Below are 13592 nucleotides of genomic sequence, written 5' to 3'. Positions count from 1 at the left end.
AGACTATAGGGAAGGCAGCTAGTCATCACCACCCACCGCTAACTCCTGGGCTATTATTTTACCAACGAATAGTGGGATTGGCCGTCACTTATAATGCCCCAAGGCAGAAAGGGAGAGCATGTTTAGTGTGACGGGGATTCGAATCTACGCGCCACAGATTGCGAGTCGAACGCACTGACTACCTGGCAATGACTGGCCGAAAAATAAAGGGAAAAAAACCTACTGTTAAGTACAGGTTTTATTGGGCATTATTGATATTTAACTTGTTTTTCTTTAATCGCATCAACCTCAAAAATGTATGTAAAGGTAGTATTTCTACTGCCCTAAAACTTTAATGGAAAATATTGAAATTCCAGTATACATCTAGATATTGTCCTCATTCCCAACTCACACATCTAGATATTGTCCTCATTCCCAACTCACACATCTAGATATTGTCCTCATTCCCAACTCACACATCTAGATATTGTCCTCATTCCCAACTCACACATCTAGATATTGTCCTCATTCCCAACTCACACATCTAGATATTGTCCTCATTCCCAACTCACACATCTAGATATTGTCCTCATTCCTTAACTCACACATCTAGATATTGTCCTCATTCCTAACTCACACATCTAGATATTGTCCTCATTCCTAACTCACACATCTAGATATTGTCCTCATTCCCAACTCACACATCTAGATATTGTCCTCATTCCCAACTCACACATCTAGATATTGTCCTCATTCCCAACTCACACATCTAGATATTGTCCTCATTCCCAACTCACACATCTAGATACTGTTCTCATTCCTAACTCACACATCTAGATATTGTCCTCATTCATAACTCACACATCTAGATATTGTCCTCATTCCTAACTCACATCTAGATATTGTTCTTAACTCACACATCTAGATATTGTTCTCATTCCTTTCACACATCTAGATATCATCTCATTCTAACTCACACATCTAGATATTGTCCTCATTCCCAACTCACACATCTAAATATTGTCCTCATACTTAACTCACACGTCTAGATGTTGTCCTCATTCCCAACTCACACATCTAGATATTGTCCTCATTCCTTACTCACACATCTAGATATTGTTCTCATTCCTAACTCACACATCTAGATATTGTCCTCATTCCTTACTCACACATCTAGATATTGTCCTCATTTCTAACTCACACATCTAGATATTGTCCTCATTCCTTACTCACACATCTAGATATTGTTCTCATTCCTAACTCACACATCTAGATATTGTCCTCATTCCTAACTCACACATCTAGATATTGTTCTCATTCCTAACTCACACATCTAGATATTGTCCTCATTCCCAACTCACTCATTGTCCTCATTCCTAACTCACATATCTAGATATTGTCCTCATTCAAATCACATATCTCATATTGTTCTCATTCAACTCACATCTAGATGTTGTCCTCATTCCCAACTCACACATCTAGATATTGTCCTCATTCCTTACTCACATATCTAGATATTGTCCTTATTCCTAACTCACACATCTGGATACTGTTCTCATTCCTAACTCACACATCTATATATTGTCCTCATTCCTAACTCCCACATCTAGATATTGTCCTCATTCCTAACTCACACATCTAGATATTGTCCTCATTCCTAACTCCCACATCTAGATATTGTCCTCATTCCCAACTCACACATCTAGATATTGTCCTCATTCCCAACTCACACATCTAGATATTGTCCTAATTCCTTACTCACACATCTAGATATTGTCCTTATTTCTAACTCACACATCTAGATATTGTCCTCATTCCTTACTCACACATCTAGATATTGTCCTCATTCATAACTCCCACATCTAGATATTGTTCTCATTCCTAACTCACACATCTAGATATTGTCCTCATTCCTAACTCACACATCTAGATATTGTCCTCATTCTTATCTCACTCTTGACCAATGATTAAATACATCTTATTCTTGTTGCTAAAGACTTCCGCCAAACTCGCCTGAAACAAACGTTAATTCTGGGGTAACTCTTGTCTGATGGAACATTAAAATTTCATGGTCACCCACATAGCGGACTCACGGCCCTAAAGTGCTAGACACTTTAGTATGGCAACGGCTGACAAATGCCAATCCTCAGGATTCACAGTCCTGAAACGCCAGGTCAAACAACGAATTATGAGGCTCAGGTGTCTTACAGAAGTTTTAGTATTACTAAATAACAACAACAACTAACAACTAGAAAAGAAATTTGGCTGAACCGTACTGTATATATTTAAAACTCGTCTTTTTCGAGGAAACATTCCTCAGCTGTCACATAATATATGTAGACATTCTTCATGAAAGCCATTATTTTGATTTAATGAATAACTGCTGGGACTCCAGCAAACATCTCGCAATGAGCACGAAGCTTTATCAGAGTTATACTATTGTCGTTTATGATGAGAGTAACCAACAGATGTTACTTCTTAATGTAGTTCCTAACGAGTATGACGCATTGTCGATATTAACTTCAACGTATAAATATCGGTTTTGTTTATTTCCTTAAGTTTAAACACAAACCCGTTGTAAGTCTGCGGACTGAGACACTGATGGGGGTCGTGGGGTAATGAAGATCGGTAAAAATACAGATATTGTCTTAACAAGACTAATACCTGCTTTAGAATCAGCACTCTTTCGACCACAAAAGAAGGTGCCGGCCAGGACAAAATGGTGGAAACAATGTGATGCAGAAGGTCAGTGCACGTGACGTTACCAGTTGTCAGTCCTGATTTAAAAAGACAATTTAATTCACCATTGTCATGTAGTTATCGCACTGCATGTCATTATTATAGAAAGACACATCGCTGATGCAGTAACAGCGAACGAACACATACTCAACACTTTTAAATGTTCGTTTGTATATATCAAGCGTATGAAAAGGATTATCCCACTTGCGAACTTACAACGTTAAAATTCTGGTTTCGATTCCCCGTGGTAAAGAGAACACAGATACCTTTTAAGTATTTTTTAATCTTACTTTTTATCCAGAAAATGTGTTCAGTTTATCTTTTTATCCTTATAGACAACGGAAAAGAGAGAGAAGGATGGAATCTGATGTTACTGCTAGTTCACTACCATTTATAGACCCGGTACGGCCAGGTAGTTAAGGCACTTGACTCGTAATCCGACGGTCACGGGTTCGAATCCCTGTCACACCAAACATGATCGCCCTTTCAGCCGTGGGGGCATTATAAAGTGACGGTCAATCCCACTATTCGTTGGTAAAAGAGTAGCCTAAGAGTTGGCGGTGGGTGGTGATGACTAGATGCCGTCCCTATTGTCTTACACTGCTAAATTATGGATGGCTAGTGCAGATAGCCCTCATGAAACTTTGCGTGAAATTCAAAACAAATCAAACTACCATTTATTAATGTTCAGCCAGAGAAGTTTTGATCAGACAAGTCTGAGAGTTTATCGAATTAAATGTTATTGCTATTTCACGACTAGTTGAAAATCTACCATTTATTAGATTCTCAGCATAAGAAGTTTTGATTAGAATAATTTAAAGTTTGTTATTCTGACCCTTAAATGACAAAAGTAAAAACACTGCACGAGACACGAAATATAAAACCGACAGAACTAGTAACCCAAACCATAAAGTTTTTCTATGTGAGTTATGGGACACAAAAATGAATACTATCCACGCTTCGTGCTTTTTGAAGAAATAACGTAAGAAAACAACCGATGTCCGCTCTTTATATCGCGACACAGAGTGACAAGGCCATTCGCATACGCAGCAGTAAAAACAAAACATAAGAAAAACTGTGACTATTGTAGTGACAATTGCGTATACTATTTCAAGAGGTTTATTACTTGAAAGTGTCTTTCCACATCTCACTGAGCTGCTAAAAGTTCCGCAGCTTTCGAATAGTACGAGCGTGGAACCACTCTCTTTTCATTAGCGTCTGTCAAACTCATATGGATAAAGAGGGAAAATTCCACTGACCACGAGTTAGTTTCTCCTAGCCTAATAAAGACAGATAGTTACAAAAACGCGTGTGGTTTTGGTTTCGGTTAATCAGAAACATCAACAACTGCTTTTACGCAGAGGGCGCTAATTTCGATCTTCTTGCCTTTCTGAAACAGCACAGTAACCGTTTTGTTGGCGGCTTACAAAATGACTTAGGCAAAATAAACAATAACGAAATGTGGTATATATTTAACTAATTTTATAACTATTTGCTACCTTTTACGTGTGGAAGCAATAAATTATTGCGCCGAAGAAAAATATATAAATATATCTAATGAAATTCCAAGGTAATTACAACCTTCTAATATTTCAACCGACATCTGGGAGAACAGTATACTTAGAAAGGACAGTTGGCTCTTCATTACCGATACAAATGAAACCCAAATCTCTTTTTATGAATAGAAATATAAGATCAGTTGCCACATTACTGATGACAAAGAGCGTATGATATATTTTCAGAAAAAATATTTTAAAATCTAACAAACAAACGTTTCATTTTGTTTGAGCGCCTGAAATCAAAGGTTCGATTTTAGTGGCCCTAAAAATCAAATATTTCATTTTAGAATTTACTTACGCTACTTGTAGTTCCGCATGAAATGAAAAATTCCTTTAAGATTCGGAAAAAAATACTATCTTTTAAGACATGGTATTGGTTTTAAATTACACTTCATCTTCTGACGTCATATTAGAAAATATGTACATTGTCTATTTCCGTATCCCATACAGCTATTAACAGAAAACATATGTATTTATTAAGGTAATTAGCTGGCGTATTTTTTTAACATTCTAACTGGATCAATGGTAGAAAACTTAAGCTAGTAGGAAGAGATGTTGTCATAATGTTATGACACAGTATGACTGTCATTTACTGTCAACACACTGGTTCCAGTACATATCAAATCAAGTACTCTTCACAAATGTATAGAATTACATACCATAATGTATGTACCACGAGGAAAGTTTTGAGTTTATAGTATCATTTGTTATGAACGCCATATGTTCTGTATCAAAAGTATCACAGTACCAACAGGCATCGTCTAAGGTAAGTAACATATGGTATTATTTTCATAAATATAATATGTTCTATATCAAAAGTATCACAGTACCAACAGGTATCGTCTAAGGCTACTCTTTTACCAACGAATAGTGGGATTGATCGTAACATTAAAATAACACCACGCTGAAAGGGGCAAACAAATTTGATGTGATGAGGACTCGACCCAGCGACCCTTGAATTACGAGTCTAGCGCTCCCTAACAACTTGGCCATGCCGGGGAAGATGGTAACGAATTCTGCCATATGGGTACTTAGGGTCTGAAGTAACCTTTTGGTCATTCTTGTTATCACCGTTATCTTGTTTGTTTCTATACTTCAACCTAGTGCTAGAATCTCGTGAGTATTAAACAAATAAAGACCTTTACGTAGTTACGAGTCACCATGTTTAGCTTATTAAATTTAAAAGAACAATCCTTTCTTCGAGACTTGTGAAATTCAAGTCTCTTAAAACAAATTACACTTTCTTTTTAATAATATACAGAAATCTAATTAATTTACATCCCCTGTCTGTGTTACTGCACCTTAAACTGTAAAGAGATTCTTTGATATTTTTTTCTCTATCTTTCCTCTGTCAAGTTCCTTATTTCAACTTTAAAATCCGGTTTATGATACAAGCTGTGAGTAGAGCAAGTATAGCCCATTGCGTACCATTTGCTTAGCAGACATACCTTAAAACGTGACGTAGGAAACATACGAATTATTACAGATGGCAACGTGACCTTGAAATCTGGGAAGTTGAATCGTACAAGAGCATGGGGCGAAACATAACTGCTACAAGTTGCCTATCCCGGGGACTACAATAATTGCATGTTACAAACAAAAGTCATATCAAAATCCAACCAAGATGGAAAAGTTCATTCCTTTATTATGTTCTAAACTTTTACGTACATTTTATAAGATTATATTGTATTTTAATACGGTATAAAACAAGTAAGATAAACAAATCAACAATAATTAATAAAATCCAAGAATCAATATGTTGAAAATACAGTTTAAACGCTGAGAGTATGCGATTTGGGCAGCGACCTCTCAGAAATAAAATATAAATCTGAAATTATACGTTTTTATGCGCACCTGATTTTTAGACGAAATGGGTAACTTAAGAGGAATACGGAGTACGATAGGTACAGTTAACTTGATCATTATAAAAGTGTAAGAAATTATGTAATACAGAATCTAATAACAGCATTAGCGGTACACTGACAATGTTAATGATTTATAAAAACGTACCTCAAATTTATCAAAATACAAGTCAGCAAAGTGTTTCAAGAAAAAGTCCTTAACCAAGAAATACAGTATAGAATGTACTGCAAAATTATTTTACCATTTTTGATGACATGTAAAGGTGTAGCTTAGAAAAGAGAGCATTCCTAATTTATACAGTTAAAATGAACATTTGTTTTTTAACTTTCAATATTATTAACATGTTAAACTCGTCCAGACTCATTTTCAAACATGGTGAAAAAAGAAACTGTGTTTAGGATCCTAAAAGAGTTGATCGAAATTCTCGATAGAACTGTATATAGTTTTGTTATCTGAACGAATAAATCTGTTCTATACATTAACTATGTAGCATAGTGTAGATATGGCATGACAAAATATCAAATATGAGTTGTCGGATACTTTGTTGATACTAAGTAATATTAGGCGGTTATCCAATGTTTTTAAAATATCATCATAAAGGCCCATATACTTTAACGTTAAAATACATGATTACCTTAAGACATAGTTAAAACATTAGTGTCTGAGAAAATATAATAATTCTATCTCAGTTTTTTAACTCGACAATTATAATTCTTTATACATTTTATTTAAAAAAAGAACACTAACGAGCTAAATTGTTTTCCTGATTCGTAGAACTTACTATGTATTACTACAACTACCACCAAGAACACCCTGTAGGACTTACTATGTATTACTACAACTACCACCAAGAACATTCTGTAGGACTTACTATGTATTACTACAACTACCACCAAGAACATTCTGTAGGACTTACTATGTGTTGCTACAACTACCACCAAGAACACTCTGTAGGACTTACCATGTATTACTACAACTACCACCAAGAACACTCTGTAGGACTTACTATGTATTACTACAACTACCACCAAGAACATTCTGTAGGACTTACTATGTGTTGCTACAACTACCACCAAGAACACTCTGTAGGACTTACCATGTATTACTACAACTACCACCAAGAACACTCTGTAGGACTTACTATGTGTTGCTACAACTACCACCAAGAACACTCTGTAGGACTTACCATGTATTACTACAACTACCACCAAGAACACTCTGTAGGACTTACTATGTATTACTACAACTACCACCAAGAACACTCTGTAGGACTTACTATGTATTACTACAACTACCACCAAGAACACTCTGTAGGACTTACTATGTATTACTACAACTACCACCAAGAACATTCTGTAGGACTTACTATGTATTACTACAACTACCACCAAGAACACTCTTTCAACATCAACATTAAGTAGAAACTATTTCTGACTTTACTAAATACGAAGTTTCAATACATACATATGATCTTGACCCGTGCACACTGTACAGTGAACCAGACAGACAGTTTTCTGACTTCCAAGTTTCATTTTTCATTAGCCTTTTAAATGATTGGAAAAACATAATTTAAGATAATTCAACTATCTGATTCCCACAAATATACAGATATCCATCAAGAGGTAAAAAAAAACAACAACCGACAGTTTATGCTATGAACCTTAAACTAAACTTACTGTATTTAGTGCTATGAGTACCAACTACAATCTTCATATCACCTATTTAAAAACGTATATACCATTATATTACTGTACGGTGAAATGTGTGATAACAGGTTTTGTTAACAAGAAAACTGTAGTAAATATCACTGTATGGTTAAATGTGTGATAACAGGTTTTGTTAACAAGAAAACTGTAGTAAATATCACTGTATGGTTAAATGTGTGATAACAGGTTTTGTTAACAAGAAAACTGTAGTGAATATCACTGTATGGTTAAATGTGTGATAACAGGTTTTGTTAACAAGAAAACTGTAGTAAATATCACTGTATGGTTAAATGTGTGATAACAGGTTTTGTTAACAAGAAAACTGTAGTGAATATCACTGTATGGTTAAATGTGTGATAACAGGTTTTGTTAACAAGAAAACTGTAGTAAATATCACTGTATGGTTAAATGTGTGATAACAGGTTTTGTTAACAAGGAATCTGTAGTGAATATCACTGTATGATGAAACTGCGGTAAGTGGTTTTGTTAACAACAAACCTGTAGTGAACATTACTCTACGGTGACACGTGTTGTAACAGGTTTGTTAACAAGAAATCTACAGTTGAAACCACTAAGTATGTACCCACGGTAACAGCATTTGTTAACAGAGTAAAAAGAAACCTGAAACAGAAACCACTGCACGTGTGGTAACAGCGACAAAAACAATGACGCAGAATGCAACATCGCTTTCTGTCACCAGGTTAAACAAATAGCGACGTAATGGATACTACTTTACCGTTAAGTGTATGGTAATATCTTTTGTTTGTGGACTACAACGAAACGGTAATTTCTTTTTGTGTGGTAGCATCTTTTGTTTGTGCACTACAACCAAACGGTAATTTCTTTTTGTGCGGTAACATATTTTGTTAGTGCACTACAACGAAACGGTAATATCTTTTGTGTAGTAATATCTTTTGTTAGTGGACTACAACGAAATGGTAATTTCTTTTTGTGTGGTAACAGCGTTTGCTATATAGCAACTTGCAAAGGAAACAAACGCATCTGTGTGCCAATTGAATAACAACGTTATAACAATACTATAACGACAGAATAAATGTTTATTGTCAGTATTTTATGCGCGATGACAGTCAATTGAAGAGATCTGAAATTTGTGACTGACTGAATCAACGCACTGGGAAACAGGTGCATAACGTCACACGTCTAACACCGCCCTCTACATTCCGACACTCAGTTACACAACCCCTTCCAAACATGTGGTCAGCTTCCGGTCAGTTACCTCTTTCTTTCTTTGTGAACCTGACGATGACCGAAGAAGGTCGAAACGTTGTTCGCTCTTCTACGTAAAATATTTTCTCAACCCAAACGAGCCGTTTTTGCATACATAGGTGCATAACGTATAAAACCTTCTGATTCTGATACGTCACTGATAGGATGACATGGCAATAAAAACATTGTAAATGTGCGAGCAGCCTGTACAGTAGCAGCAGGCCACTAAGTGACTTTACAATACTTAACCAGGTACGAGTATTTTGTAAATGTGCGAAGTTGATACGAGCAAGTTGTCGTGTTTGTTCGTACAAACGGCTGGTCGCGATCAGTGTGACACAAACAAACCGGTAAAATAAATAATATTGTAAATATACGTAGTATAATTAATAGAACTATATAGTATTGTAGCTTCTTTTGTTGAACATGTTCGTAAATTTGGAGATTTACTACTTATCGTTCAGAAACTGTGAAAATATTCGAAGGTTTTTTCGCAAAGAAAAAATGTTGGCGCGAAGCAGCTCGAGATAAGGCTATCTGCGGTTCGTGAGACCTTATCTAGGGGATGCAGACATTTTAGGCCAGAGGTCTTTGTCCCGCCGAGGACCACAGAATAGTTCATATTTTTTAACGTTTATGTTTGTTTGCTGCTAAGCGCAGAACCACAGAATGGGCTGACTATCTGTGATGTGCCCATTATTAGTATCTAAATCCATTTTATAGCACTGTGAGACCCAGGCCTTACCGCAGAGCCACGTGGGAGGGGGTAATAAAAACAACTTACATTTTATACTTCTGTTAGTTCGACTAAGGAAAATTATTGTTTTGTTAGTTTGTTTTATCCTCAATAATAACATGCACACTATTATTTTCGTTCTGATTATCTTATAAAACATTTTTTTTTAAATTTTCGCACCGTTTGTCACTCGTGCTCCAGTGCCGTCTGTCAACCGGGTGAGGCGCTATCGGCATGTAGAGCGGCTCGGCATGGCCAGGTGGTTTGGACACTCGACTCGTAATCTGAGGGTCGCGGGTTCAAATCCTCGTCACATCAAACATGCTCCCCTTTTTAGCCGTAGGGGCGTTATATAGTTATGGGCCCTCCCAATATTCGTTGGCACAATAGTAACCCAAGAGTTGACAGTGGGTGGCCTTTCCTCTAGTCTTAGAAATTAAATTACGTAAGAGACGGATACAGCAGATAGCTCTCGTGCAGCTTTGCGCGAAATTTAAAAACGAACAAACAAACAAAAGCGAGGACTGACAACAGAAATTCGGATTTGAACCTAGAAGGCAAACATAAATAAATCCGCGGGTAAAAGACAGGAATTGCTCTTACAACGCACTTACGGCTCCAAAGTCTAGAGCGCGATTTCTACTTTATCAGAACGTAACATTGAATCCACATATCAACAGTCCGGGTGGCTAACATCCCGGCCACTCTCGGTCCATCATTTAGACATAAAACTAAAAGTTACCTTTACATGTAAAGTTGAGCCCTGAATAATAAGGTAAGTAAATGTTAAACATTTTTCCATTCAATATTCTAACTATATTAACCTGACGAGCTTATTGTAAACTTACCAGAATGAACTTCTCTTCCCAAAAGAACTTTTAAATAAATCTTCTTTCAACAGCAAAGATGCTTAACTGGGTTGATAAACATCGTATAACAATGCAGAGTTGAATTTTGATATATATTAAAACTTATATGTTTTACTTTTTTCATTTTTACCAACATTTCGAAACAAAAGGGTGCCTAGAGGTAACAGGAAACCGTAGCCAAGCAGTTCTAGTCTATCTACGTAAATAATGTTCTTGTATGTTCTACTTTAACTTTACCTTATGCAACATATGGACTAGATCAAATACGGTTCAAATGTATTCGTCCTTGAAATGAAACTACCAACAAGAGGGCAGGCAGTTAGCAGTACTAACTGTTAGAATAGCTTTGTCCAATTTTGTGTCAAATAACTCCTTCACAGCTTAAAGAGAAAATTATATTCAACGACACAGCAGTGAAGGTCTTACTCTATCAGTGTAAAGAAGTAAGCACTACGATAGTCTTACCTAGAGGTATGTGGACTAAAATCTGAGTGTCCATACCCATGGTAGTCAGAGCACAAATAGCCCATTGTGTAGCTTTGTGCTTAATTACAAACAAATAAACTCATAGAAGTTGAGCATGTTGTCCAATCAAGACGGATTACAGGTAAGTAATACACTTTTATACAAAGAACATAAAATGTAAACTTGTATCTGTTTGTTCTATATATATATATATATATATATATATATATATATATACGTGGCAGGGAGTAACTTTTCTCTGGTACACGACTGTTTGCTAATGTTTAGTCATACCTCAGAAAATACCATATTTTCAGATACACACTTTACGCTGTGAACAGCCTCTTGGTCTATTGATGTTGGATTTCATGTTAAATTGAAACTTACAGAAAAGAGTTCTACTGAAGGTATATGAAAGTAGAGACGCAGTCAAAATTTACTTAAATGTTCCTCCACTCCATCACGCCGAGAAAAGGTATTAAATGATATAAAACTCTCTTGTCTTATATTTAAAATGTTATAATATAAGAGGTAACAAAATTTAAATATCTTATATCCTTCTGCTCTCAAAAGAGTTAACATATACTTAGCGTATATCAGTAGATTATTAGAAAGAAAAAATAAACTGAATTCAACAGATATGTGTCTGCGGGAGAAAAAATAAGTAAACCTGATATACAATATAATTAAACTTCCAAACTGAAGTTCTTGGAAAAAAAGACTTTTGTAGCTCAGTTTCATTTGTTAATTTCATACGTATAACTGTGATGAAGAAATTCGTTATTATACAGTATTTCCAAGCCTGGTTGAATAAAAACGCTAGCATCGTGGTTATGCGTGTGTTTTCTTATAGCAAAGCCACATTGGGCTATTTTACTGAGTCCACCGAGGGGAATCGAACACCTGATTTTAACGTTGTAAGTCGGTAGACTTACCGCTGTACCAGCGGGGAACGTGTGTGTGTGAAATTTTGCGGTTGATTCTAGAAACGGGAAGTTAAAATGATTCGAATTCTTGTTACACATTTGGCTCGCGAAACATCACAGTTCTAGTTTCTTCAGTCAGATATTATTTGGAGTGAATACAGTTAAAAACATAACCGAATTTATATAAAACACAATTGACATAGCTTTCCATCTCCGCCCCTAGTTGACCATGGGCTCGAAACGCAAAAATCAGGAGTTCAATTCCCCGCGGTGGACATAGTACAGATAGTCCTTTGCGTAGCTTTAATCTAAGGAACAACCGTTTCTGTCAGAGCTGAGAAAAAACGAATAATTCGTTTCGCGTCTGTTATATTTTCAGCATTTGAATAATGTTTTCTAGGGATCATCTATTTTGGTTTGTGTTTTCTTATAGCAAAGCCACACCGGGCTATCTGCTGAGCCCACCGAGGAGAAGCGAACCCGTGATTTTACCGTTGTAAATCCGTAGACTTACCGCTGTACTAGCGGGGAGCATCTATTTTGGATAAATTAAAATATGTTTCTTACGCCAATTAACTTGCAGTCATAAAAACGTCGCAGCTAATCATAATAAAACAGTCTTTAAGCTAACCCTGAATCCTTGTCAAGACGTTATTGAATTACGATAAACTAAAGGTAGTGTCAGAAACGAGTTCACGAAAACAATGTGGTCAAGTTAATGAACAACAAAACAAATCCAGTACAAAATACTGGAAGATTTCAAAAGTAACCTACCTAACTTTACTGGTCTTTTATCTACTTCCAAAACTTTCTTTCGGTCTCTACGTTTCTGAAGAAGCGTCCGTAGTCGCCAAGATGAATGGATGTATTCAGATTCAAAGAGCCCGATGAACGCACGTGCTCCTCAGCTTGTTCCTTGACAACTTGCGCTCGCAGCTGTCCAGGTGGAGGAATCGTGGAAGGCGAGCTTTACCATTATCGGAGCGCCAAGAAGGGTCTGCTCTGAGAGCGTGGTTGTTGCAGCCTTTTATCGATTGTTCTAACCAACCATAGACGAATCATCCCGGTTGATAGTTGCCAAGGTAACCATAAAAGGTCGGATTAAAGCTTCTGAACCATTTTTCACCGGTACATGACATCTGCCAATCACTGAGCGGCACGTAGCCGATGTCACAAACAGACGTGCCCACCTGGTTAAATGACGGTTGACAAGCATCCGCTTAGCGCGCGCAGGAAGGGAGAAGAAACAAGGGAGCGGAATGAAGCCTGAAAGAGGGGAAGGGAGGGGGGAGTCTGTCTCATCGCCATGAACTGCTGCAAAAGTCGGAGAAAATAAATGCGTCAACTCTGACATCTTTATTGTGTCACTTTGTTAGTATACTTCTGATCACTAGCGATTTCAGAAGAAATTTATTATTTTTCTGACTGTACGTTAAAGTAAAAAAAAAATAAGTAAAAGGAAACGTTCCAATTAGAATTTTTTACACATCGAAGCGATGTATTAAAATTAACATGATTCATAC

At 36.5% G+C, this 13592-nt stretch overlaps 1 protein-coding gene across 9 annotated transcripts in view; it reads right to left on the bottom strand.

Moving 5' to 3' along the window:
- Window positions 1-13239, bottom strand: part of LOC143252550 (receptor-type tyrosine-protein phosphatase N2-like) — a 96358-nt gene extending 83119 nt beyond the window's left edge. For 2 of the 9 annotated variants that reach the window (XM_076504873.1, XM_076504878.1), the window contains exon 1: window positions 12844-13229. The gene's annotated coding sequence lies outside the window, so the exon portion shown is untranslated. Of the gene's footprint in view, window positions 1-12843 lie in introns of all 9 variants that reach the window. The other 7 variants (XM_076504882.1, XM_076504872.1, XM_076504880.1 and 4 more) reach the window with 7 other exon arrangements.
- Window positions 13240-13592: the final 353 nt, after the last annotated feature.

This window comes from Tachypleus tridentatus, chromosome 6 (assembly GCF_004210375.1).
Source record: "Tachypleus tridentatus isolate NWPU-2018 chromosome 6, ASM421037v1, whole genome shotgun sequence".
Lineage (NCBI taxonomy): Eukaryota > Metazoa > Arthropoda > Merostomata > Xiphosura > Limulidae > Tachypleus > Tachypleus tridentatus.
The sequence above is the reverse complement of the archived record's forward strand: the minus strand, read 5'-3'. Positions and strand labels throughout refer to the sequence as shown.